General features: G+C 38.8%; 1 protein-coding gene and 1 pseudogene across 1 annotated transcript in view; one reads left to right on the top strand and one right to left on the bottom strand.

The window, feature by feature from the left end:
* Positions 1–23,135, bottom strand: part of PLXDC2 (plexin domain containing 2) — a 416,442-nt gene that overhangs the window by 334,383 nt on the left and 58,924 nt on the right. The window lies entirely within an intron of this gene.
* On the top strand, positions 9,076–9,578 carry LOC118731199 (annotated as a pseudogene).

The following is a 23,135-nucleotide window of genomic DNA, read 5'->3' as shown; positions in this document are numbered from 1 at the left end:
CTCCAGATGCCAAAGGCCAGGGCTTGAAAAAACATCAAGCACACAGGAACTATGGTGTGGGTGTGTGTAATTACCTCTCCACCCCAACACACGTAACCTCACTCTCAAGGAACAGGCCCCTAAAGGGTAAGTTATGATAAGTTGTAACCACACTGGCAGACTGTCCCTCCATTCACAGTGGGTGGGCAGAGGCACAAATCTAGCCCCGGGGCCTCTGCTAGCCTGGAGAGAGCCTTCCTGTAAATTAGAATCAGGTGTCCTCTGGGCGAGGCAGACACAGTAGTTCTGACTGGCTCCTGGGCACTGCGGTTGGCGTGGGCTTTTGACTGGGCCATGTGTATGGAATGAGGCTGGGTTTCAGCCCCTCGCCTCCCTTGGTCAGTGCCACTGTGCAGAGCACAGACCACACAGCTGTTGTACAGCAACCCTATCTAGCCCTGTTGACCCCATTAAGCTAGAGCCACAGCTTTAAAGAAGAGAAGAAAATAATAAGCACCATAGAGACTTCAGTGGGGGAAGAGGAGAGCTAAAATGAACATGTTATGCTTTGTTTTGGTTTGGTTCCATGGCCTAAGTCAAGTAACCATCCCAGAATATGTGCTCTATGAGAGCAAGGATCCTGTCTTCTTGGGATAATCTCCAAATCCCTACATCAGTGTCATAACTATGCAGCATGTTCTCAGCATTTAGTTATGAGGAGGGTGGTCAACAGAAATAAAACTGCCCCTCTGAAACATCTACAAAAGAGTAACACTTTGCACTTGATTTACTGTATCTTACTCATGTAATAAAACTCAATTTTAATTCATAAAAATCGATGATACTTAAAAGCCTATATCCCAAATGATGCTTTTCAAATTATAAAACCAAAAAGTTCTGTTGTGTTGTTTCTTTTTAAAATCAAATTGAAGTTAATGAAGTAGAATGCTCACTTAAACAGAATAAAGTTGAATAGAATACAACCTCATAATACCGGTACCAGAAGAAAGCTCAGAGGTCAGGAGACAAAACTGGAATGCCTGTAAGGACATAAGTATCATTGACAAATGCAGACACCAGGTGTAAGGAAACCAATGAAGAGCAACCACAGGTGCCGGGACTCAATGTTGGGGATCAGCAAAGAGTGGAGAAAACAGGAGATTTATGCCCTGTTATGGACTGAATGTTTGAGTTCCTCCAAAATGCATACCTTGAAACCCTAATTATGATGTGATAGTATTTGGAAAGGTGGCCTTTGGGAGGTAATTAAGTCATGAGGGTGGAATCCCTATGAATGGAATTAATGCCCTTATAAGAAGAGAGCTACTGAACGCTCTTTCCATCATATGGGAACAGAGAAGGTGGCCACCTCTGAAACCAGGGAGCAGGCCCTCACCAGACAGCGAATCTGCCAGCACCTTGACCTTGGACTTCCCAGCCACCAAAACTGTGAGAAATAAATGTTGGCTACTTAGGCCACCAGTATATGGTTTTGTTATGTGTTGTTGTTGTTTTTCTTAAAACAGTCCAAACTGACTAAGCCTCTAAAAATGGTAAATGGCAGAAATTCTCACTCCCAGTTACTTGTTGCTCTTTGGGAATGCACTGTTATAAATTATTTGAGTATGTGATTTGGGAGTGGGTGAAAGTGACAATTAAAGTTTCTCCTTTTAATTCGTTAATTAAAGCAAGGGCTTTCAAAATCTGGAATTTGGTTAGCATGCCTTTGCCTACTCTTTTCTTACGCAGACTAACCATTGCTACTTTTTACAATCCACTGATCACGGGCCACCCTAGTTGCCCATCTGCAATTTGATGTCAGTATTAAAATATGGGATCTAGAATGGACTGCTGGATCCTGTGTGAGCAGGAGTGCAAGTTGTAGCAATAAAAGGCAGAAGTGAAAGGCAAAGCAGGTCTTATGGCCTGAATCATCACTTTCAACTACAGGTATATATATTTTTAAATACACGTAAAACAAACATCCCCATAAGAAACTACCACTGATGCAATATACTTTGCTTATTTTTCTGAATTTTTTTGCTTCTTGTTTCTTAATTGGGTAGATTAAGTGTTAGCTCTATTTGTTAATTTCTTTCCTTAAACAATTAAGTATTAATCACAGTCATTGTTATTGACTCTATCCAGTTCTTTGAAGCTGCAGATGTTTTTACAGCAGGCTCCCAGTGAGACTGGCAGTTTAGAATATTCTCCGCCAGCAAACTACAGGCCTTTTAAGCAAGATGATGTCCTACATGCTGGATGATGTCCCTTTTAAAAAAGGTTTTTGTGCAAATAAAAACCAGCAGGACACTGTAAATGCACATGCAATAGCAATTAAAATGGAAGTGTCTGTAAAGTGGTTATTTTATATTCATTCAAAAGAGCCACACTGCATTTACTTTGCAATAATGGCTTATTAACCTGCTCACACTCAGCAACATTCGATTCTATATTATAGTCAATGAGTCCAGAAAATTACAAAATAGAACGGGCTTCAAATTTATCTAGCCTACTTACTATCTTAATTTTACAATCAGGAAAAAAAATAAATAAATAATTTCAGTCCCAGGATTTTTAAGTGAATCACCCATGACATTGTTGACAGACTGAAAATACAGCACAGCCTTCACACTTTCAGTCCTGGCTGCTTTCCACTGAACTCTACTGCTTTGTTGCAGTTGCAACAGTTAATACTGAATTTAAAATTATAAGCTCTCTAAGGAGGAATTGTAATTACTAAAGTTTATGAGAAGCATACCAACACAAATAGAAAGTCGTCTATTAGCTTGAAACCTAAGGACAGACCTTCTAATAGTTATCAACAGAATATTTAAGAGGAGGAACTATTCTTTGGCTACTAAGAGCTGTTAATTTCCTTTTACAATTTTTTATAAGAATCTTGTATTATAGCATTGATTGAAAAGCAGTGTTCAAACAACATACTATTGGGAATATTCAGAAGCCTTCTACAAAGAGAAAGACATACGAATTACATTTCTCCATAATTTATAGCCACAAAGCAATGCAGTAAATACTTTCTATTTACAAATGTACTAAATTTAAGTTTATATGATTACTAGCAGCCTGGTGCACAAAATTTGTGCACATTAAAAGGGGATTAAATTGAGAAAATATTTTAATATTGATATCTGCCCTTTCTCTATAATAGAAGTTTCAGAGATGAAAGAAAATTAGTAAAATGTATATGAAAACCTCCCTCCTGTCAGAATCCAAGGCACACCGCGGGACCCAAAGTCAAGACCCCGCCCACCAGCTGCACCTCAAAATAGCTCGGTACTCAGACCCAGCTGGCCCCACCCCCACCAAGCCCCACCAGGTGGAGGTGCAGCCTCAGGTCCACTGGCCCAGCACTGGGCAGGGAGGCACAGTCTCAGATCTTCCTATGCCAGGGTGAGAGGCAAGGCCCAAGGTCCTCCAGCTTAGCACCAGGGTGGGGGGCACACCTTGAGGTCCCCTATCAAGCCCTGTCAGGCAAGGGGTGCAACCTGAGGTCTCCTGTCAAGCCCCACTGGGTGGGGGACATGGCCTCAGCTCCACTGGCCCAGCATTGGGGTGGGGCTGCAGCCTGAGCTTTCCTGTCAAGCTCTCCCAGGCGGGGGCACAGCCTAGTACCTCTGCCCTGGCCCAGGGCCACACAGCCGCAGGTCTCTGCTGATTGCTCCTTAAGGCTTGTTAGGGAAACTGGGCCTCTGCGGTGGGTGCAGCCATCCTGTGTTACAGAAACCTCCTGTCCACTGTGGGTGCCGCCATCTTTGTGACAGTGTGATGGTCAATTTTCATATCCCCTCTCTATTAGATAGGATCACTGCACTTCACACAGTCCGTACTAATATTATATATGAAATGTAGCTTCCAGATTACTTCCTAAGAGATATCCTCAAGGACACTCAGACCCAGTAATGCACATTTAGGCTTGACTTAATGATGCTTATATGCCCTGCAGCTTCACGTGCGCCCATGCATAACACTACAGCTACTTCACGATTTAGAAACTCTCAGCAGTCGGTTACCTGCCACTGAAAAGGAACTTATCCTCGCATATGCCCTTTAAGAAAGCTACATTTGCTGTTTGAAGTAGGAAAAGTTTATCATGCTCAATTGACTCCAAACTTACAATACCCACCAGGAGTGTCGGTATTAGAGTACCGAAGAGCAGTGCCTATCTTAATTTATTACTTTTCTTCAGTTTGCTCCTCCCCACAATTTTTAACCTTTTTACCCCTACTCAGGCCAAGGCAAACCTCTATTTTTATTTTATTTTAAAGGTGTATTAGGTCAGAGTTGCTTTTAATTAAAAAGCAGTTTGTCAATTTGCTCAGTTTGTGTTTAATATACTTGATGTTAGGAAATACCAGGATGCTCACAGTCCTTCAAGCCCATTTATGTTTCTCATGATTTCAACAGCCTTCCTTTCACGGATTTTGGCTACAGAGACCATGGGGACTTGAACTCTGCCTACTCATTGCTTTTCATCATTTAGGCTGACCAGAAAGCCCACCTGCTCTGCAAAGCTATTTCTCAACTACTGGGAGTCAGAGTCACTGTATTCCATTCTACAGGCCAGGGTGGGCCTTCCTGGCTCTCCCAAGAACCAGCTGTATGTCTCGTCCCACAGCTTTCTTGATCTCTCAGCTTAATCTCTTCTCCTATAAAATGAAGGGCTGAGGAAAGTGGCGTTGCCTAGTGCCGTACACAGAAACTAAGAGTTACCTGTTCAGCATTTCTTGGAAAAGATAGTGTCTAAGTAGCTACCACACACAAATTAACCAAGGGCTGAAAGGGAGTGTGAGAAAACAGATGGAAATGCAAAAGGGTTGATTATCGATAGGGCACCTGCAAAGAAGGGGTGGAAATATTTCACGAGCTCATTCAAACCCAAAGAGAAATATGGTGTGCTCCCCTTTGCACTGTCCACCGGGAGAGTGTGTGCTATGAACTTTGCAAATTAGGTTCACTTCTTCAGTCTGAGGGGAAGAGTGGTCAGAATTGTGTGCTTTTCTTGTTATCCAGGCCTCTAGTTTATGGGCTATTCAGAGGAAGTTGAAGCAGAAGAAAAGCGTTACATTTATTCTATTGTGATGCCTTCGGATGAGTGGGTTTTAAATACCCCTTCAAAAGTTCCCTCAGCTGTTGACACACATCAGAGAATTAAAGGTCTTTAAGAGACCCAAAGTGTCCGAAGCCCTTTCTTTCTGATGTGAGCAAGACACAAACAGCCTCAGCTTAAAAGGGCAGTTATTGAAATTCAGACTGAACATGTGCTCTTCACAACTAGAAACCGCCTTCACGTTTCATTAACTGAATCGGACATTATTTTATAGAACTGCAAAACCCCTTAGGAGGATTCACGTCCAAAATTCACAGGAGATTCACAGAAGCTGATGTGGATGAAGCAGGACTTAAGTTCCTGTGATGTTTCTGATGATCCACCTCAGGATGGATGGACCGGAAGCATCAGGCAAATGCACTTCAGTGTGTGAGGAGGCCTGCCAGGGCTCTGACCCAAGAGCAGCCCAACGGAGAACACAACACATCCTTCATTCTGTGACAGCAGCACCTGAACCCCAGTTCCAGGCTGCTTCGGTGGCCAGCTCAGGGCAGCTGGTCTATGAAAAGGTTCTCTCACCAGAACTGCTGGAACCCAAGCGCTGGGCTGCTCTGAAGAGCACAAAGCGGGGCTCAGAATGAAGGCAAGCCCGGACTGAACAAACTGCATGCTTTTTCTGAGAAGACTGGAGAACAGCTTTCTAACTTACATGATGAAATTCAGTCAACAGCCACTCCGGATGTGAGCCTTTTATAGAGGGAAAAGGTCTTCAGGCTCTTTGGCAGTACTTATATTATTGTGAAATCTCTGTTTTTGAATGAGGGAAAGGCTATTTTTACCACTTGTTGCTAGAAAAATATCTTGTGTTCTGCATACACATGGAATTTTGTACTTGAGCCTCACTGCTGGGAAATACTTAGCTTAAATGATCATTTACACTACAAAAGAATAATTGTGACTTTAACTCCCATTTTGAGCACTGTACCTATGCCAGGTACTTCACATATTTTTTCTTTTTTCTTTTTTTATTGATTTCAGAGAGGAAGTGCACAGGAGAGATAGAAACATCAGTGATGAGAGAGAATCATGGGTTGGCTGCCTCCTGCACTCCCCCTACTGGATTTCAAGCCTGCCACCCGGGCATGTGCCATGACCAGGAAGAGAACTGTGACCTACCGGTTCATAGGAGCCTCACCAGCGGGCCACACATTTATTTCTAACGCACTGATGTTTGAAGAAAAGTTTGAGCTCATTGCAGTTCCACAACCACCATGTAGATCTGAGATGTATCCCTGAACCTCAATTTCCAAATCTATTAGAGGGAGGTAATATTAAAAGTCATTTCAAACAACACTAAAAGATTTAATACCATAAGTAGTTTGGCAAAGTGTAAATAATTGTTAGATTCAGTAACTGTTGCAGTATTTTTCCAACTTTTACTTTCACCCATCCATAGGAATGCTAAAAATAGAGCAAAAGAAAAAGTTTCTCCACTTCATTCCCACCTCAACATTTTGTGTACCTTGATACATGGTGTAATACCATCTAACGTAGACTTCAGGGTACAAAAAATTACCAGAAGCAAAAAAGAATACTAAGTAATAATATAAGTGTCAAAATATAAAAGAATATATGGTTGGTTTCAGGTCACAAAAACCTAGGGATAGACTTTGACTATTGCACTTAATACTGTTGATTCAGTTTTCTGTTGTTTCTCTGAGCTTCAATATGATTTCAAAAAAAAGAAACAAAACAAACAAATAAACAAACAAAAAAAAAACAAAGAAAAAACAAAGGAGGAAGAAACTAAGATGGTGGCATAGGTAAACACCTAAACTGCTGCCTCACACAACAATTTCAAAACTACAACTAAAAGATAGAACAGACATGATCCTGAACCACAGGAAAACTGGCTGAGTGGAAATTCTACATCTAGACTGAAAGAGAAAAGCTCACAGAGAATCAGAGGAACTGCAAAGGGCTGAGGTATGGAGCAATACACAGAGAGAGGAAGGGAGGCTGAATGCCTGGCTGGCTTTCTCTGGCAGGAGAGGGAAGGAAGCTCCTGACTTCACTGAACCCCAGTTCCAGGCAAAACCCTGTGGATGCAGATTCATACAAGGGGGGTCTGGACTGCCAGGCATATAGAAAGGCACATGGAGACATGGGCGAGCCAGGGCAGGTAGGGGTCTGGAAGTGCATGGGCAAGTGCGTGCAGAGAGAACTGACTGCTGAGGTTGCTGCTGGCTTTTCCTAGCAGGAGGGAGTCAGAAGCTCCCAACTGCACTGAACCCCAGTTCTGGGCAAGCCCTGGGGACCCAGGCTCTTACGGGGGCAACCTGGACTGTCAGACAAAAACTCAGGGGAGCTGCAAAAGGCAGAGGTCTGGAGGCATGCACGCAAGTGCGCACAGAGAGGACTGATGGCTGAGTGTGCTGCTGGCTTTCTCTAGCTGGAGGGAACCAGAAGCTCCCAACTGCATTGAACTCCAGTTCTAGGCAAGAATCTGAGAATCCAGATTCATTGGGGGAGAAACTGGACCGTCTGGCAGCAAGTAAAATTCGAGGGTGGCTCAGAGGTATTTGCAGTGATTATCAAAGGACACTGAGACCCAGGGGCCTCATAGGGCAAGACTGACAGGAAGCCAAGACAGTTTGCTCAGCCCTGAGACTCTGCTCCATCCAAGCTGAGCACAGAGGCTTTTGCAATTTTGCAAGTCTTGCAAAGTTCTCCCATTGTAGACACAGTTGATCCTCACAGCCAACTGGCCTGGAGGTCTATTCCGCCCAGTGATACCACAACAATCAAGACTTAACTACAACAAGGTTATACACACAGTCCGCAAAGGAGTGCACTAAGAGTTTCCACCTCAGGCAACTGGGGAGGCCGACCTACTGGACCAAATAGGACACCTAGCACACAGAGCTACTCTACCAACTCATGGAAGCAGTGAAAATGTGGAGACAAAAAAACAAAACAAATCACAAATGAAAGAAATGGAGGAAAACAAATGACTGGATATAGAGTTCAAAACTGTGGTTATAAGGTTTATCTTTTTCTTTTCTTTTTTTTCTTTTTTCTTTTAAATATATTTTATTAATTTTTTTTTTTTTTACAGAGAGGAAGAGAGAGGGATAGAAAATTAGAAACATCGAAGAGAGAGAGACATCAATCAGCTGCCTCCTGCACACCTCCTACTGGGGATGTGCCTGCAACCAAGGTACATGCCCTTGACCGAAATCGAACCCGGGACCTTTCAGTCCACAGGCCGACGCTCTATCCACTGAGCCAAAAACAGTTTCAGCAGGTTTTCTTTTTCAAGAATTTCCTAGAAAAGGCCAATAACTTTAGCAATATTTTCATACCCTCAAGGATATGAAAAAGGACCAACTAGAAATTAAACATACACTGACTGAAAAAAAAAAAAAAAAAAAAAAAAAAATATATATATATATATATATATATATATATATATATATATATATATATACAGAGACCCAATAGCAGACTAGAGGAATGCAAGAATCAAGTCAAAGATTTGAAATACAAAGAAGCTAAAAACACTCAATAGGAAAAGCAAAAATAAAAAGAATCCAAAAATTTGAAGATAATGTAAGAAGCCTCTGGGATAACTTCAAGTGTACCACCAACATTTGAAATATGGGGGTGCCAAAAGAAGAGAGAGTGCAAGATACTGAAAACCTATTTATTTGAAGAAATAATGACTGACCCTCCTCCCTTCCTCCCACCTGGTGAAAGAGATAGACTTACAAGTCCAGGAAGTGCACAGAACCCCAAACAAAAGGAATCCAAAGAGGACCACACCAAGACACATCATAATTAAAATGTCAAGAGCAAAAGACAAAGAGAGAATATTAAAAGCAACAAGAGAAAACAGTTAATTACCGACAAGGGAGCATCCATACAATTGTCAGCTGATTTCTTAATAGAAACTATGCAGGCCAAATGGGAGTGGCAAGAAATATTCAAAATGATGAACAGGCTCTTGCAGCTTGGCCACAGACATGCCATCCAGACTCAGGAAGACCCGAAAACTTTGGGGCCACGTGAGCCATGGTCACAACCACATTGGCAAGCACAGGAAGCACCCAGGGAACCGTGGTAATGCTGGTGGCTTGTATCATCACAGGATCAACATTAACAAATATCACCCAGGTTACTTTGGGAAAGTTGGTATGAGGTATTACCACTTAAAGAGGAACCAGAGCTTCTGCCCAACTGTCACCCTTGCTAAACTGTGGGCCCCTGTCAGTGAGCAGACACGGGTAAATGCTGCCAAAAGCAAGACAGGAGTTGCTCTCTTCATTGATGTGGCGAGATCGAGCTACTACAAAGCTCTGGGTAAGGGAAACCTCCCAAAGTAGCCTGTCATTGTGAAGGCCAAGTTCTTCAGCAGAAGAGCCGAGGAGAAGATTAAGGGTGTTGGTGGGGCCTGTGTCCTGGTAGCTTGAAGCTACATGGAGGGAAGTTCATTAAAATGTCTAAGTACTTAAAAAACAAACAAACAAACAAAGTGATGAGCAACAAGAATCTACAACCAAGATTACCCTATCCAGAAAAGTTATCATTCAGAATTAAAGGTCGGATAAAGAGCTTCACAGATAAGAAAAAGCTAAAGGAGTTCATCACCACCAAACCAGGATTATATGAAATGCTGAAAGGTATTCTTTAAGAAGAGGAAGAAGAAGAAAAAAGTAAAGATAAAAATTATAAACAAAAAATACATATCTATCAACAAGTGAATCTAAAAATCATGTGAATTAAAAATCTGAGGAACAGAATAAACTGGTGAATATAATAGAATCAGGGGCATAGAAGGGAATGGACTGATAATTCTCGAGGGGAAAAGGGTGTGGGGGTGCAATACAAGACTGGACAAAAATCATACACCTATGGATGAGGACAGTGGGTGGGAGGTAAGGGCAGAAGATGGGGTGGGAACTGAGTGGAAGGGAGCTACGGGTGGGGGAAAAGAGAAATAACTGTAATAATCTGAACAATAAAGATTTATTAAATTTTAAAAAAAGGACTAATGTCTATGCCATAAAGTTTTTCAAAGACATAAATGAGGCCATCACATGAAAGTGCCAAGCTCTTGTTTTATATTGTTTGTCCCTCTAACAACACTATAAATACTTTGGCCTGAAAGCTAAAAATGGATAAGAAATTCTCAAAGTAACTTTAACTTTTCAATTCTTTACATATCATGAATGGTCATGAGCATTATTTGCAGACCAGAATATTTTGCTGTGAGTTCTCTCAGGAAAAAAATATATTGGTAAATTAAAAAAGAGCTTAGAAAAATAGATTCAAATTAAGTTTACAGCCCATTGTTTAATGATGGGTGAATCAATCAATGAAAGATGGTAATGGAGTAGAATCTAGATTCTTACATATTTTTACTTGCTTCTTCATTTCAGACTTAAAATAGGTAGAAAAGATAAGGAATGAGAGAAATCAATTATATCATAAAATTATTATTTTAATTTATAATATTTGTTAAAATATACTTTTATTGACTTAAGAGAAATAGAAACATCAATAATGAGAGAGAATCATTGATCGGCTGCCTCCTGCGAGCTCCACAGTGGGGATCGAGCCTGCAACTTGGGCTTTTCCCTGACCAGGATCCAATTGGGACCTCCTGGTTCATAGATCAATGCTCAACTATTGGGCCCAATGAAATTATTATTTAATATTAAACAAAACAAGAATTGCAAAAGAAAAAAAAAACAGAAAATGATTATTCATGTAGTCTCATTTGATGTTTTTTCTTCTTCCTTCTTTGTTTCTTGTTCTTTCCTTCCTTCCTTTCTTTTCTTTACTTTCTATTTTTCTTTCTAGTTTTTGTGTGTATATGGGTCTTCCTTTTTGGTGGAGAATGGAATATCTTATCTGTGAGCATAATTCTTTTTTAAAAAATACATTTTTTGATTTTTTTTTTGATTTTTTTTTTTTTTTACAGAGAGGAAGGGAGAGGGATAGAGAGTTAGTTAGAAACAGACCAGCTGCCTCCTGCACACCCCCTACTGAGGATGTGCCTGCAACGAAGGTACATGCCCTTGACTGGAATCGAACCTGGGACCCTTTAGTCCGCAGGCTGATGCTCTATCCACTAAGCCAAACTGGTTAATTAGGGCTTGAGCATAATTCTTATCATGTGTGTTTGTTTGTTTGTGTGTGTGTGTGTGTGTGTGTGTGTGTGTGTGTGTGTAGATTTGGGTAGAATTAAAATAAAAATTTTAGTTTGAAATTAACTTTTCTATTTTCTGACTAAATGGCCTAAGACAAAATTTAGTATTCTAAAGGACACTAGCAAAGATTGAAACAAAGAAGAGAAAAATAAAAAGAATGTTACCCCCCAAAGGGTAACATACTACCACTTGCTCTTAACTGATGATAGCACATCATCCCAAATAGTAGGTCCTGTGATTTTCATCCATAATTGATCTAAATAATAAAGTGAACCAAAGAAATTTAGAATTTTATATTAATTAAATTTTTACTTAATTTTAGGAAATAACTTAGTTACCAAGTACAGGTAAGTTCCTAATAATAATTAATAAATAAATCAAAATATAAAATTTTGAATAACCTAAATGTAAACTTAAAGTTGTGAATTTGTTGATAGTAATATTGGTGTTCATAGTTGTTATTGTTTTAATGTAAACTCAAGTCATTGTGTGTCACTTTATTCAAAGACTCGGACACTTTGAAAAGTTGTGGGAACTCAGATATCACAGCTTATTAAAGGTCATGCTGTGTCAGGGCAAAGCTTAAGAGAGCAGCTTTTAAGATTTAATTATTTTAGATAATTAAACTGCCTTAGAGAACCTCTCCAGGTAAACAAAGCTCCAGTTGTTGTTTTCTATTTAATGCCATCACGTCTCTATGGCGATAGCCTTCAACTGGACATACTGCTAACTTCTAAAAAAATTGTGATACTTTCAAATTAATTAGTGTTTAATATGATTGCTCTAAAAATAAGTAAAACATAGATCTTTTAGGGAAGCAAGGAAAACAGATGTCACCGATCGCTGTTAACAATAGAGATTACTAAGATCAGTTCTCCCTACGGCCATGGCCAGTGATGCCTCCCAAACTCCCATTCTCTTCGTAGTATAGCCAAATTCCAGCTATGATAAGGTCAAACAATCTTTAAGAATGTACAAAGGGGGGAAAATCTGGGTAGATTTCTGCCTACTTGGTTAACTTGATTTCAAGATGAGCTTGTGAAAATCTGCATTTACAGACAAAGAATAAAACAAAATTTTATTTGTTTATTTTTTAAGTCTCGGCTGGCTTATAGGAGAACAGGCGAAACCAAAACAATGGCTCCCCGTCTCAGCTCCCCCAGCTCTGTGCCCCGGATGAAATCCCGGCAGATGCTGAAGGAGAAAAAGCTTCATGGCCATTCATCCAAAGCCCTGAGACTCAGTGATTGAAAGTAACATGTGGAATCAGTTTGAGCAAAATAAACTAAGTCAGGGCAAAATGAGACAAGCCATAAACTAAGATAAAGTGGAGACAATTTTTTAAAAGGAAATAGCTTCAGGGAAGTATTTTGAGATGCACCAGACAGAAATTTCAAAGCCAGAGACACAGAATTTGTTTACACAGAACATGCACTCCGGAACATTACATATCTATCTATTCATTACCTATATTTGCATGAACTGACTTTATTTATTTATTTTTAAATTACCTTCGTTGTTGAAAGTATTACAGATTTCCCCTTTGCTTTCCCCCCACCCTCATTGACCCCTTCTACCCCACACCCATCCCTCTCAGGCCTTCATCGGACTATTGTCTGCATCCATGAGTTATGCATATAAATTCTCCAGTTAATCTTTTCCCCCACCACACCCCCAACTAGGCTTCCCTCTGATATTCATCTGTATGTTCCATGCTTCTATGTCTCTGATCTTTTTGTGCATGAATTGACTTTAAATTCTGATCTGTAAGCCAAAATAGATTATAATATATCTCACTGATAAAATACTTTTGTTCTTTAATGAACTTTACTAAAACCTTTACTGAGGCTGGCATTATAGTATTTCACTGTCAACAGCGAACTGGCTCAAGCATACAGTAAGATATGTGGACAATTTTGTAGAGTAAAATAATAACTTTAGAGAATTTGAAAGCTCTTATTTAAAATTATGCCAGAGCAATTTAAAAAATGTTGAGAGTTAAAGAGGCATCAAGTATTTAAAGTAAATAAAAATGATAGTGAGAATGCCTTAAAATGTGTACAGATAGAATATATGTAGAAAGGCATTTTTACATCTTTATTCCATTTAGCAGACACAATTTAAAATTTGTACTACTATTTCAAAATGATCAGAAAGCTGAGTCCCATTTTTGTTTTTGTTTTTAAGCAAGCATGCCAGATATTCTGTACACACAGTCTCACATGAGTTCCTGGCTTAATGAAAAGTAACACCAGGCCACACCTGCAGCTGGCAAGGAGTGCACACCCCAGCGAAGGGCCACTTATTGGAGGGGAGATGAGGCGTGAGGTAGGATGTATGCTGTTATCAGATGATGGTAGTGTGTAAGTACAGACACTAGAATGTGCTGTCTCCTGCCTTTGATTGCAGCTCAACTGGCCTGCACCTCTCTCAGAAGCAAGCACTCCTTCCAATGAAATAAACAACTGGCAATTTGAAAAGCATCCACTCAACCTTCCAGGAGACGAAAGGAGAAAGGGTGATTATCGGTGCTCTGCTGGGAAGACCTGGTCCTTTTCGGTTAGTAGAGGCTCTAGACCATAATCTTACATAGATGCTCAGACTTCATTTTCCATCTCTGGGAGAGTGGACATAAAGTAGCATCTACTTCACTGTGCTGTGAAAATTAAGTAAATAACCAATGTAAAGAGCTTAGAGAAATGCCATGTAAGTGTTGTTTTCTTATCGCCATTATCATCACCATTATCTCCTCTTCACTCCCTGGACCATGTATAATTAAATTCCAAAGATGAAAGAAGTTCATAAGTACAAATCCATTAAACCTGAAGACAAATATACACATAAACATACAGATTACTAATTCTTTGATGCCCTCATCTCTGGGGTTGCTGGCTGTCAAGAATGTTACCGGTCCACAACAGGACCATGCAGATCTGTGAGTGTGTGTGGCTCATTAACACATCACAGACACCAATTACACGTCCTCCTCTAAATATTTCCTTAAAAAGACAGGATTAGCATTCCATTGTCCTAATTACAATGGCATCATAATATAATATCCTAATGAGTCTACTAGCAATGTATTGAACATAGGCATTTTACAGTACTTAGAGCATTTGAGCTTTAGAAGCTCATAGAACAGTGCCTAGCTTATAGTAAGTCATACAGAAAGAGGTGTAATTATCATCATCAACATCATTATTTCAGTAACGACTTATACCTATCTATTCCCTATAGCCATTAGTGATCAACAAAGTAGATCTCATGATTTATTCTTCTTGATATCTCTATTACACTGAGTACTACTAGATCTCAGAAGTGTTTATTTATGAATGAATAACTGAATACAGAAATGAATGAATGAGTAATCAAATAATTAGGAGAGAGTAAATCAGTAAATAGATTTGTTGGTCATGTTCTATCCTGCTGTGGCCATCTGGTCATTCCTCTAATCTTTTGCCAAGCTGTTGTCAAGCTTGATTTGTGACTTTGGTAAAATATATGCCAGTTTCTATAAGCTTTATTAATCTCTTTCTTCTTGCCAACTTGTGTTTGGGTAATATATTTCTGAGGTGGTAAGACACTGGGATAAACTCTAGTTTTTCCATGAACCATAACTATATAATTGGTTTGAGCTAGTTGAACATTAATCTAAACAAAGAAATGAGATTTGCTTCATAATCTGTGTGTGTGTGTGTGTGTGTGTGTGTGTGTGTGTAAAACTCTTCCATGCAACAGGTACTAACATTCCTGAGATTTTGATTCAGGAATTCTCAGCTTTGTTGAGAACAGTCACCTTATTCATTGTTCCAGAGCTTCAGGCCATAACCATACAAACTGGGTTACCAAGCAGTAACTCGCATTATGCAAGTTCATGAGAAACTGACATACAAACCAGAATGCCAATATTTTCATTGCACAACCTACCAAACAGTCATAAAGATCACCTTCCTAGTGTATTGTTACCTTGAAGAGAACTTTACATAGTGGTAAAAAGTATAATTAAAAATTGCTTAGTAATCAAAACTAAAAAAGATTAAATGACTTAATACAGCAATGATCAGCAAAGAAGAGCAAGGCTATCTTGCTCATTATAAAAATAGAGTTTACAGCGCCTTCTCTTCAGAAATGTGGAAAGACCTATGGTCATTGTCCTGATGGAGACTTCAAGACTGCTGTGAGGAATAAATGAGAGAATATATGTAAGATACATTGCCAGGTAATTAGTAGTTACTCTGTATTGGTATTCTTCAAATTGGATTTTGTGCACTTCTGAGAGAACCCAAATGCTTGCCATCTTGAACCTAACCTTCCACATTCACTATGTCATTCCAAAGTACCACTTCCCACCATACACCTCCTAGTCCCAACTTCACCTTTTGCTCTTCATATTTTCTCAAATCCCATTTGCATCTACTATACTTCAATCTCATTGTATGCCTTTTAAGCACTTTGTGAAATAATATATTTACATAATGAAGTCAGCAAATGAGCTCTCATTTCTATGTGCCCTTGAAAACAATCATTAACATTCCTCTTAGTGGGACACAGAAAAACAATTTTATTATAGCCAATTGAAAAATCTAAGAAGCTTGACATATGATATGTTTATATCTACATACTTTCCCCCATCATGATGTATTTAGAAGATTGAATAAAATCATGCTCTAAACTAAGAGAATATGACAAAAGTCAAATAATTAGAAGTTCTTGGAGCAAGAAATATAAATATTTGACAATACAATCAAAATTGGTGAAACAGGGATAAAAATACTGTAATTTTATTAAAATATTTAATATCCTGAATGCAGCATTTAAAGAAATCTAAAATACTGAACAATTGTTGTGTTCTTACATAATTCTAACTCATTATCTTACTATATTTTCTCATTTAATTTTACTTTTTGGCAAATTTTTAAAATTTGACTTTTTTCCTCCAATAATAAGAGTTTAATGATACGTTTAGACCAAGTATATTTTAATTATCCACAACTATTAGCAAGGTATTGCTTTTTTGTATATGTTGACAGTAATGACCTGGCCATACAGGGTACTTTTGAAGCTACTTGATATGACTCGTGAGTATTTATTCTCATACAATATATGCAATCAAAATTTCCTGCATTTTAATTTTGTAAAATAATGTTTTTATTATGCAGCAGTTGGTACTTTACAGGGCAGAATGTTTAACTACCAGCACTCCACCAGCTTTAGGAGCAGATGGAGGACAGGTGGGTTGTTTGATCTTTATAAACTATCTGGTTGGAAAAGAAATTAGACATTCTGTTAACTTATTTCTTATCCCTTAAGTGTCTAATGTATCAGTGGAGTGTGCCAATTTTCCACAATTGTAATGCAAAAATTATGAGAAACAACTTTAAGAGCAAATTTCAGAGAGGCAAGTCAGAGAAGTATCTGAGGAGACTGGGTTGATTTCTAGGGATGGAAAGGAAATGCAAATGAGCAAGGAAAGGAGCAGAGAAGGAGGCAAAGAGAATAATCAAAGTTCTCTTCCTTTTGGCAAAGCCAGAGTGAATTCTGCAGGTTATTAATGGGTCATCTATTGAGTTTTCGTTCTTTCTGTTTTGTAGTACAGACAAGGTGCTAAAAAGAGAGTAAAACTCCTAAGGGCAAGAACTTTGTACCCAGAATCTAACACAGTGGCTATACCAGATAAACATTTATCTCAAGCATTCATGCTTAGTGTAGTACCTACCTAATGAATACTGGCTGTGTGCAAGGAACTGTGCTAGGTCAAAGGTGGCAGAGAGCAGTAAACAAATACTCTGGCAATTGCAATGGTCTAGCTGTAGGATAGTTCTCAGTTTAGACTGATAAAGACACTTCTTCATCCTCTGCTTTCCCTGGCAAGAGTCAGAAGCACAGAGGCAAGTAAAGGGAATCCATTGTTTACAAGCTAAATGTACTACTCCCTAAATTAAAGTCAGTTTTTGTTGCTGCTGTTAAAGTTAAATTTTGTTGCTGCTGTTAATTTGTATTTGGAAGACTGAACTAGTTAGTTTTGGTTTTTGTTGTTAATTAAAGTTAATTTTGTTGTCAATTTTCTTCAAGTTGTGCTTGAAAGACATTTATAAAGACCTTTTTTTTTTTCATATTTCCAGGTACATAATAATATAATAGTAAAATTCTTTTTTTTTTAAATATATTTTATTGACTTTTCACAGAAAGGAAGAGACAGGGATAGAGAGTTAGAAACATCAATGAGAGAGAATCATTGATCAGCTGCCTCTTGCACACCCTTTACTGGGGATGTGCCTGCAACCAAGGTACATGCCCTTGCCCGGAATCGAACCTGGGACCTTTCAGTCCGCAGGCCGACGCTCTATCCACAGAGCCAAACCGGTCCCGGCATAATAGTAAAATTCTTAAGTGAGCAAGGAAAAGTTACATATCCAGAACCATAGCTGATAACTGTTACATCAAAACTTCTTTATGTAGAGTTTGAATTGTCTTTTTTATTTTTTGTACTTACTGAGTGAATAAGTCAAAGCTGAAATTTAAGTCACCTGCCTACATGAAAACAATGCTATTTATTTTTGTTTCTGAAAAAAAAATCATAAGCAGTACTTCAGAGTTTGCAATAGTCAGGATAAAATGATTTAGTGAGTTGACAATATGGGAGAGAGTCATAGAAAAGATGTGACATAAAGAAATAGTATTCTCATATCATCCTGGAATACAGAGGACCTCTAAACAAGACAAGTCTTATACCCATCTAAGGAAGGAGATCTGTCATTGTCCTAAAAACAAATAGTGATTCCTCTGCCTCATAACTTCCCCTGGTTGTTAAGTAATCCAATTCAGAGTATCTACGAGGAGATAGGGATGAATAAATGCCTCACCCACTCACTCACTCAGCCCTCTAAGGAACATGTGAATTGTAGAAATTGGAAAGTGGTTAATTCAAATAAGTGTCTGATTCATGGGACTAATATACATAGGAGAATTTCACACTATATTATGGGAGAGTTTAAGGAACAAATTAACTGCTTCAGATTGTGCTATAAAATGGAAAGTACCGGTTCTTTGGCTTGCCATAATTCCTCAGATCTTGGAAACATGAAGGACACCTGAGAATTCTCACTAAAACATACCTTTTTCTTTCCCCAGATTTTTCATAGTCTGTTTCCTGTTGCATCTCTACTCTGTCAGCTGTGCCCAGGCTAGCTCCTCCCTCTGAAGACTAGGCATTTACTCACCCTGGCATCGCTGGACCAGGGTGCTTCTCTGACTTGATCCCACTTTCAGGAATGGAACCCACCAGGTCCAACCACTGGGCACTGGAGTGGGTTCAAAGGAATTGAGCTGTTAGCATGGTTGACCTCGGACCAGACCATTCATGTCATATACAAAATCCTCCTCATAAATATTCAAGTTTTCTCTTCAAAGTTCACTTAAGAGGCTTCAGAGAAGAAAACATTTCTGGGAAGGGCTGTGTATTTAGTTGATCAGAACTAAGCTGCCATCTGCCCTTGTGACTTGCTGATGAAAAAGTAAAAAGAACTTGGGGATTGTTTTAGTAACTATAAACTTTCACTTACAACGTGTGTGTGTGTGTGTGTGTGTGTGTGTGTGTTTTCCCCCCTGTAAGGATATTTTCAACTGTTTATTTTATAAACTTCTAAAGCATTGCCCTTAATTTCAGAAAGGTTGCTTCTTTGCAAAGGAAGTCATTATTATGTCGAACACAGACACTGTTTGCACAGCATTCCCACACAATTTAAAATAAGCCTTAGAGTCATCAGGAGGAAGATTATGGCAATTTTTAAACAAAGAAATGCATCCCTCCATTCATTTAGATTCGACTAGAGGCATGGTGCACCGGTAGGATACCCAGGCCTGACCAGCGACCAGAGCCAATCTGTGGGACAACCAGCAGGGCCATTGGGGTCCCTGCTCTCACCCACATTGGCCTGGCACCTCCTGCTCACCTGCTTCACCATCCCACCATTGTGGCTGGCAGCTCGCTGCCGCCTGCTGCCAGCTCCACATTGCTGAGGCTTTCCATGTTCCTCACCGCCCCCTGGTGGTCAGCACACGTCTAACTCCCAGTCAGTAGAACCCCGCCCATGGGGACAATTTGCGTAGTAGCCTTTTTATTATATAGGATGGCCTTCTAAAGGCACTTAGGAAGTTGAGGGTAAACAATATAAAAATGCATGTATAAGTGGCACTCACTACATAAAAATTAAATTAAATTAAGCTTCCCACAGATAACTTTATTATGAGTCATCAACTATTTCAATGCATGCAATAATGGATATGGCATCTTTTCCCCTCCCAATGGTACCTAATACTTCCTACAACAAACATCACAAATATTAGACATTTCAACTTTGAAAATATGCAGTGGGACTTAAGATTCAGCATATATACATGTATATGTATATGTATATGTATATGTATATGTATATGCTGAATTTTCAATCACAAACACAGTGGACTCTTAGCAAAGTATGTGCCTGTCATAGCTGAAACCATTGTAGTCCCTGCACTGAATGAATTCCCCAAGAGTTCCCTGATGGCTCCATAAGCTGATTAGTAATATATCAATACATATGCCAGCCCCTTGAGGCAGGATTATCATCCTTCTTTGGTGAAAGCTGGAGCCAAACCCTAATATATAAGGTAACATAAACCTAGATCTCTAAATATCTATAGAGATACAGATATTGGGCTTTGACTCCCTCTGGCATCTTGGGACCAGATGCTTCTGACTTATTCCCACTTTCAGGAAAGGAACCTCACTAGGTCCAACCACTGACTTGTCTGGGATGAACCTGGTCCCATGATGACAATGGTGAAGCATAACAGTGGCAAGCACATTCCAACCAAGGCAACAGGAAGAGAGTTTCCTGCTGTCTGTCTTGGCTTTCAGTTTTTTCTGTTCACCAAAGGCTTTATTTAGAGATAAACAAATCCATGTTAATACTCATTGCTGTGCAGACACATCAGAGAATATCAAAACATACTGCTCTATGAAGTGACCAGCAAATGTGGGGGCAATTTTGGGGAAAGAATAAAAGGAATTTCAAAGTATAAGAAGATGCACATATGTATAGATACTTATCTTCTTTTAAATCAAATTTGTACCAGAGGATTGAGCTTTTTAGGGCCAAAGATTAAGTAATGGAAGTAGCCTGACTTATGAAATCATTGCAATCAATATTCCTATATGTGAGTGACTATATATTTTTTTATTTATACTGAATCATATGTATGGCATACAGCAATTTTGATTGGAGTCATAGTTGTAAATTTACATCAGAAAATTTCTTAAGTACAATTATGTTCACAAATATGTACTTTTGGCATGCAATGTCAAGAGCAAGCCTTTTCTCTATCTGCACTGGGATAGCAGTGAACAGAGTGGGCATGACAGCAAAGCCTGGGAGCCAGACTGCCGGGGTTTGAATCCCAACTCAACTCTTATGGTTTGACTTTGGACAACTACAGCATATAACTCACCCTACTTCTAATCCTCATTCATAACTCAAAAGCAGTAATAGCACATCTCTCTTTAGGTGGTTGTGAGGATTCACTAAGAGGCCTTAGACAGTGGCTGACACAGTAAAAAAAAAACAGATTTAAGTAACAGCTACCATGATTATTTAACAAATAGTTATGAAGTACCTACAAGTATGAGATGGATATGACTCATGTGTCATAAATTTTAATGTAACCTGAAATTTCTTTGTACTATATTAATATTCTGTAATTCTAAAATTCTTAACTTTTCTTTAACAAAAAGAAGTGTCTCATTGCATGAGTCCTTTTGTTTAAACCCCAGAAACAAGAAAATTCATTAAGAGAAAACTAACATGAGAATGAAGCTACCTCCATTTTTGTTTCCATAAGGATCTCTACTTATTCTGTGAAAATCCAATATTTTTAAATCAAAGAAGCAATTTCACATGTAATATCATATGGTGTTTACTTTGTCCATACCTTAAAGGTAAAACTAAATCTTTGCATTATTAGACTTTGAGTTTTACTTTAAAAAAAATAAGTTATAATAGCTAACTAGAATTAGTCTAGAATCAAAAGAGAAGTTTATTTTTAATCATGCCTAGCTTTTCAATCACCACACAGGTGACTGACCTCCCAAAGGCAGCAGGTCTAAAATCAGGCCCAGTTTATTTGTAAGGAAGATGCAGGGAGCCTTTAAGGAGGCAGAGGTGGACCCAGTGGCTTTCATTGTACAGCACCTGCAGTCGGTACTTGAGGAGTAGGGATCACAGCTCAGAAAATAATAAATCCCACATTAGACTCTGTGGCTAAGCCATTCAAAAGCCTGTAGGGCAATTTAACAGATGTGAATGGTAATTACAGAAGACTGTGAATAAGAAACAGAAGAAAAGAGAGTGAGGAAAAGGAGGTTTTAAAAAGTGTGAGTATAACTTTAAGTCAAAACAAGAAAAATTGAAAGCCAAGAAGTCATGTGCTTTTATCCATATAGCATGACACACAAAACACTGTAATATTGCATTTATGACTGACTACAAAGAGAATATAAATACTTACATCCCAATTTTTTAAAGGAGAATAGGGCATACTATGTTATATTTTAAGTCCTTTAGCTAGTAGCTATATCTTCTGGTGTCTGGGAGTCAGAGAAAGTCTTAAGATAGAAATAATTAAAGATGTGCATAAAAAGGAGAATGTATGGCAGACTGTTGAGAAAGAAATGAGAATAGAGCTGGACCCTAAAGCTGAAAAAAAAAAAAAAAAACACAAAAAACAAAACAAAACAAACAAGCAAGTGGGGAACTCAGAAAGACAAGAATTCCAAAGTAAAGCAGAAAATAGAAAGAAATTAGTTCAATAGAGCAAGGTATTTCCAGGTGGCTTCCAGTATTTTAGACTTCCATAAGAAGGACATACAGTATATGTTGGAGATTATCAGCAAAAATGAGAAACTAAAAAATAAGATAAATACTTATATTAGTTATATACACATACACATAACTATATTTTATAAGCACAAGAAGACTAAACTGTATTACATAAATACATGTTAATTGCTCATAAATAATTGAGATGTAAAAGTGGGACTTAGGAATCCTTGATTGAAAAAACAGGTCTCAACAATAATAAAGGAGGAATGAATGAAGAAACTATGAACGAATGGCAGCGGCCCCTGAAATGTGGAAATGGAATGATGACAGGTTCCGCTAGGATCCCAGTCCTACCACTTGCTCTGCCTGGGACAGCTCTAAGCCTTAATTGCTTTATCTATAAAGTCCAGGCTAATATAAAAACTACAACCTATAGTATTTTTATGAGAATTCACTGAGAGAATTGAGATTAAAGACATAGGCCAGAGCCTATACACAGCCAGCACTCGTTTTTAATTGTTTTATGGGTTACCTGCTGACACTATTATGGAGCCCATCTCAGAGCACTAGGTATAAAATTTGTCTTGGTCCATGATTTTCCTGCCTGTAGATGTTTAAAATTAAGGCTAATAAACATATGAGTATTGAAATTGTAAAATTACAAGCTTTTAGTGACGATGTATGTCATTGGTACCTCAGCAAACATATTGGGAAGGTCACAAAGAAAGCAACCAATAGCTGAAACCAGTTTGGCTCAGTGAATAGAGCATGGGCCTGCAGACTGAAAGGTCCCAGATTCTATCCTGGTTGAGGGCATGTACCTTAATTGTGGGCACATCCCCAGGTGGGGGGGGGGTGCAGGAGGCAGCTGATTGATGTTTCTCTCTCACCGGTGTTTCTAACTATCCTTCTTTCTTTCTCTCTTTAAAAAAACCAATAAAATATATTTTTAAAAAGAAAAAGGAAGGAAGGAAGGAAGGAAGGGAGGGAGGGAGGGAGGGAGGGAGGGAG

The sequence above is a fragment of the Pipistrellus kuhlii genome, unplaced genomic scaffold (assembly GCF_014108245.1).
Source record: "Pipistrellus kuhlii isolate mPipKuh1 unplaced genomic scaffold, mPipKuh1.p scaffold_m20_p_1, whole genome shotgun sequence".
Taxonomy (NCBI): Eukaryota; Metazoa; Chordata; class Mammalia; order Chiroptera; family Vespertilionidae; genus Pipistrellus; species Pipistrellus kuhlii.
The sequence above is the reverse complement of the archived record's forward strand: the minus strand, read 5'-3'. Positions and strand labels throughout refer to the sequence as shown.